The following is a 5,933-nucleotide window of genomic DNA, read 5'->3' as shown; positions in this document are numbered from 1 at the left end:
CCTGTGAAACTATGATGGCACCCTCACTTGGACAGTAGCTGGCTCATTGCTTTGGAGGTCATTCTAGAAGTGAACCTGTAATCTCTTGCTCCCCAGCGTTGTCCTAAAAATTTTTTAGCACCAGCAACTTACTTTTTATAATGGTATTTCCACAACTAGTATTTCAGAGAGACTGATGAGAGCCCCATTGCAAACACTCTGAAGTGGGGGAGGAGAAAATAAAGATAAAACTTCTCTAAGCACCACAAAGAGCTAAGTGATCAGTGTCCCACCCCCAACACACACACTTGACTTTAGAAATGGTTGTGGGCTCAAGAAACGGAGTGTTCGAGTCAGCAGATTCCTTAGTGTGTAGGCTTAACCAGATTGCAGAACTGGGTGGTCTGGGGGCTGAGGTTCTGGTTTTCCAGACAGAATAGAAGTGCAAATTGAGGTGTGTGTGTGGCCACCTTTGTTCCCCAGTCTTGGGATCAAAGACTGAATGAGAGGCTAAGGAGCTTATCTCTATAAATAAAGTCCTTAGCTTCTGGTGTTGGAATCTGTGAGTTCCTGGCTGCGCTGATGGCAGCCCTGCCCATCTTCCCTGTTAGGAAGCTCCTCAGATCAAAAAGAACCATGATAATAATAGGAGTGGGAGAGAACAGAGCCAGGCTGTGTGAGTAGAGCATCCAATGGGGGCCGTGAGCCAATGTGGGGAGTGCCCATGGGCCTGCTCTAAGATGTCTGTGACATTGAAGCTGCTGAATTAGGCAGTAAAGGCTCTCTTCTTATACACAGCAGCATTGACTTCAGCAATAACATGAAAACACAGTGGAAGGAGAGAGGGGGAAGAGAATTTCCCACCAGGTTGGTGAAGCACCAACCCCTGAAGCCAGGTAGCTGTGCGACCTTCTTCTCAGGGTCCAGACTGGGGAGTCCTGGCAGAGCGTCCTCTCCACCACTGAGGCTCCAAAGTTCTTGCTTCCAGTGGGCCTCTTTAAATACCAGCAAATAGAACACAGAAGACACTGCTCCAACAGCCCTCAGGACTTAGCCTGGCTTCATCCCCCCAAGGACTGGCCAGACCCCCAGAGGATGTGCACCTGGAGATAAGAGAGATCACCAAGTTCCCCTGAGCCAGCCACTCCCAAAGAAGCCAGCATTCCCAGGATGTTTTTTTGGGGGGACATTCAAAGGTGACTACAGGCAGGGGACAGGGAAGGTCTTGATATTTTCCTCAACCTGGAATGTTCTCAGTGATGTTTTTGCATGAATTAGCTCTCTTCACTCTCACAGTGACATCATAAATGACTTTAGACTTGGTCACTGTTTTGCAGGTTTGGGCCCATGGCTTCTGTGATGCACCAGGTAAGGAAGGAGTTGGGCATAGAGTATGTTCAGCTCCCTGGCTCCATGTCCACTCCCAAGCAGCCACATGACCCCCTAGGCAGGCTTCTTGCCTAGGACGAGACAGGCCAGGGCCTGGGGTTCCCGCGCTCCCTGCTGGGTCTGAGCTTTGCCTCCAACCTTGATTCCCCAAACCAAGATGGAGTTGGAATGAGGAGGATCTGGTGTCTGCTGCCCCTTCTTGGAGAACCAGGAAGCCCCGCATGGAGGTCTCTTTTGCCCTCCTGACCACAGCCAGCATTTGCCTCACTTCTCTGGGGAGCCGTGATGGTCACCAAGAGGAGTCCAGTGAGACTTTGAGTGGACGCTAATATCTGCAGCAGGAAGAAACACCAAGACAACTCTGTGTCCTGGGTTTTACTGGAGCCTCTCAAGTTAGGAGGATCCTGATTTTGAGAAGGAGCCACAGTACTTGATGTGCAGCCACAGGAATGAGAAGACATTAGAGGCACTCAGCTGCCCACGGAATGTGGACTGTGGCATCCAGTCACATTCCCAAAGCTCCTTGGACTTAAGAGAAATGAGTGCCCTTTAGGAATGTCATGATGGCTCAGGTGGCTGAAGGTGCAGACTGAAAGATTGGGGAGTGGAAGGTTTCTGAGGCCATTTGGTGTATGGGTAGCACAGGCAGGAGCCCTAACCTCTCCCAGCTAGTCATTGTCTGTGACATGAAAACAATGATCTGCACTTTTATATCTCACAAGATGATGCTGAGAAAAAATAAATGAACATCATCAATGTGACCTCTTTTAGTAGAAAAAGCTAAGCTGAAAAATGAATGAAAGCTGTTTTCCTACAAATATAAGCCTCCACTTTCTGTGTTACTAACTGAAGACAGAGAAACCGTGAGAATTTTATTTTCTAAACTTGGAATTGAATTCTTTAACTGTATTGGACATGGGCAGTGGTTAAGAACATGAAAAAAATGATTTCTTGCTGAAAATATGAAATTACCAGATCTTGTATCTTTCCTCATGCACCTGTGGTAAGTATTTTCTAGCTAATACTGATGGAATGATATTTTGGAAATTGAGCAACAGACATTTTCAATAAAAACTATAAATTCTCACTGTAAAGTGTTAGTCTACAATTGAGTTGTTTTCTAATGTCTGTTTAATTCATGCAGCTTTAATGCAATATGTCCTCTAGAACTAAATTACAAATAGAAGGAAGAATTGATAGTTTTAGGCCATAAAACCCGCTTTCCTGCTGTGCTTTCCTGGGGCCCTCAGATCTGTCATAGGGACTGCCCACCTTTGTGCATGAACGTGGAGGCCATACTTTTAGGGTTATGGGGTGGAGGGAATGATGGAACCATCTTCTAAACAGCTTTCCTATCTTTGCATCACTCTCTGAGCACAGATTAATTTTTTAATTTATGATTCTTTATTCTGAATATCCAGCACCAAGATCTGCATCATTTTTGTAATAATCTTTAGTGCTAAATCAATCAAAATCTTTTTGAAAGCATACACACAGTTACTACTCTTTAAAATCAATTTATTCTTTAAGTCAAAGAAAAAATGCTGTAAGTTGTCCTTTTTAGGAATGCTTTAACTGGAAGGTGAAATCAAGCAATTATTGAAAGTTTTAAAAAGCATTTCAGCAAACATTTTCTTTTGAAAGTGAATTAGGAAATATTTTGGTGTAAACATTAATTACAGTGTTTTAATGATTGTGATAAAATTTCAATTAAAAATAAAACATGCTTGTAATTTAGAGGTTCATTTTTCTTACACCTATTTCACCTTTGGTGCTTTTTATTTGGTGGCACCTTAATAAGCAGAGACAAGAGTTCTTGGTGTCACTTTAGAATGTCCTCCATCTAGACAGAAAAGACAGTGAATTTCCAGTGTGGCTTGTCCACAGCAAATGCCAGACATGGACTGCTTCTCCCTCCTCACTCTCTTCTCAAGTTCCACCAGAGATAAGAGAATGGTTCCCTGGGAGATTCTTCAAGTTCCTAAAGAGATGAGTTCCCAGAGATCTTTAACACCCTGGCTAATGGAGAGAGCTTGTCCCTCTCAGTCTTCGTGTCCCAAAGGTGATCAGCAGAGGGCATGTGCAGCCGAGATGGCACCCGACATGTCTCCCTGCCTCTTCCCCAGTCTGCCCCCAATGCATGGGGAACACTTCTTCTCAGATGCTCTTTAAATGTCCATCACAGGTCCCTGTGCCATTTTCTCAGCAGCAAGTTCATCTGTGCAATTGACTGTCTACCGTAGACCATGACAGAGAATTGTATTTTTCCATTTTTATGAAAGCAGGCAGCTTTTGACATTTAGAAATTCCATTTCAGCTACTGTAAGTAGGCACCAAATTGCTGTCTACTTACTGTAATTATGGACAATTCTAAAACTTTCACACATTTTCAGAGTTTTAGTGAATCACTTTAAGAAGATATCAGGGGCATTGTGTCTCTCGAGTGGGATAGGATTATAGTGCATTTCCCCCCAAGAACCTTCAGCCAGCACTGTGTGGCTTTATCTGCATTGAATTTCTAAGGTATCATAGTTCAAATGATATATTGGATGATGGCTGATTAGTTGCCCTTGGAAATGACTTAGATGAATGGCCTAATTTTTCAAAAAGCTTTAAGAAGGGTCACAGCAAAATTCAGTTGTAGGACATGAAATAAACTATGTGTATTTTCCTGCCCTTTTTAAACTGTATTGTTTGTCATGTTACTGGGATGTAGATCATTATTAATGACAGTCCAGTGTATCTCAAGTATGGATTAAGGTTACAGAGCATTGGGGCTTATTTTTTCTAATTATATACACTTAAAGAATGTTTGGGAATTAACATTTCTGTGATAAAAATTTGCAAATGTGAAGAAGAGTTATCACAACAAATATTTTGGGGTTTTTTTCTTTTAATTTTGTTCAATTCAGTAAGTAACACTTAGACATTTATGATCCAAAGGATTTTTCTGTAACTGTCTCGTCATTGGATGAAATGGTGGTATCTCTTCAACCAAATGTACAGTCCCAGTGGCCAGTTGTGGTTGCAGAGGGCGAAGGACAAGGGCCCCTGATCAAGTTGGAGATGATGATCAGCGAGCCTTGACAGAAGACCAAGAGGAAAAGTGTTCTTGCTGTGGGTAAAGGAAGCATCAAGGTCAGGTTTGCACCAGGCATCGAGGAGGAGCCCCGAGGAGGCAGCAATGACATCGAGGGCGTGAACCGGGAATACAAAGATTACCTGAGCAACTCCATAGAGTGGGAAGGGAGCAGGAGCGAGAGGTCCAGGAGTGGTTCCAGCGTGGAGGCCCCGCTAGCCCAGAGGACAGGACCAACAGCAGCACAGCCCTGCCACTGCCTGGGGAGGGGAAGGACAAAAAGCTGCTCAAGAGTGGTGGTGCAGACGTCTTCACCAGCTTCCCCACCCAGGGGAAATTTCCAGAATCCAGTAACCCTAGTGACCTTACAGTGGCCTCCAGGGGCTTGATGGACTTGGAGATCGGCATGTACGCCCTGCTCTGCGTCTTCTGCCTGGCCATCCTGGTCTTCCTGATCAACTGCGTGGCTTTGCCTGGAAGTACAGACACAAAAGGCTTGTGGTGAGCGAGCAGGGCAACATCCCCCACTCCCACGACTGGGTCTGGCTTGGAAACGAGGTGGAGCTTTTGGAGAACCCAGTGGACATCACGCTCCCCTCGGAGGAGTGCACGACCATGATAGACAGGGGGCTGCAGTTCGAGGAGAGGAACTTCCTGCTAAACGGAGGTTCCCAGAAGCCCTTCCACAGTCAGCTGCTCAGACCTTCTGACTATGTCTATGAGAAAGAGATGAAAAACGAACCTGTAAACTCTTCTGGCCCAAAGAGGAAGAGGGTCAAATTTACTTCCTACACCACCATTCTCCCTGAGGATGGGGACCCGGCCCGTACACAACTCCATCCTGTTTGACAGTGATGACAACATCAAGTGGGTCTGCCAGGACATGAGGCTGGGGACTCAAATATACTGTGTTATATTTGAATTAACTGATGTGCCTTCTGTTTTTTAAACAGCTGGAGCCATGAGCTTGTTCAGCAACAGAGGGTGATTTAATAAGGATTTATTTGTTGAAGCCTGGTGTGATGGGGCAGGGGGCACATGGAAGTGGCCTGAAGCGTTAGTGCAGCTTGTGTGTAAGCCAGGATGAGCACCTGGCATGGCCCCTGTAGTACTGCTACAGAACTGGGTCAGTACTCATGCACCACGTGGTACTCGCTCATTACCAGTGCACCAAGTTCTCCACCAAGAACTTTATCCGCCAGCTCAGGACAAACAGTTGTTTAGAACTGGGAGGAGTTTGATGGTTAATTTTCCAATAGTTTGACATCAGTCAGGTGCAGTGGACAATTCTTACTCTGGGCCTAAGAACTCTTCTGTGACAGGTGAGTGAATGTGGCCACCCTTATTGGTGATGTGCTCTGCCCACTGTTTTTATGCACATTTGTAACAATGCCTGTTGTTGTTTTGTTTTGGGGGAGAGTTGTTTATTGTTTTGTTTTTGACTTATGGGAGGCTTTTTGAAACATACATGGTTTCTCTCCTTTAA

At 45.0% G+C, this 5,933-nt stretch overlaps 1 pseudogene; it reads left to right on the top strand.

Moving 5' to 3' along the window:
• Positions 1–1,931: 1,931 nt before the first annotated feature.
• LOC144253757 (transmembrane protein 132B pseudogene) lies at positions 1,932–5,396 on the top strand (annotated as a pseudogene).
• Positions 5,397–5,933: the final 537 nt, after the last annotated feature.

This window comes from Urocitellus parryii, chromosome 3 (genome assembly GCF_045843805.1).
Source record: "Urocitellus parryii isolate mUroPar1 chromosome 3, mUroPar1.hap1, whole genome shotgun sequence".
NCBI classification, from domain to species: Eukaryota; Metazoa; Chordata; class Mammalia; order Rodentia; family Sciuridae; genus Urocitellus; species Urocitellus parryii.
The sequence above is the reverse complement of the archived record's forward strand: the minus strand, read 5'-3'. Positions and strand labels throughout refer to the sequence as shown.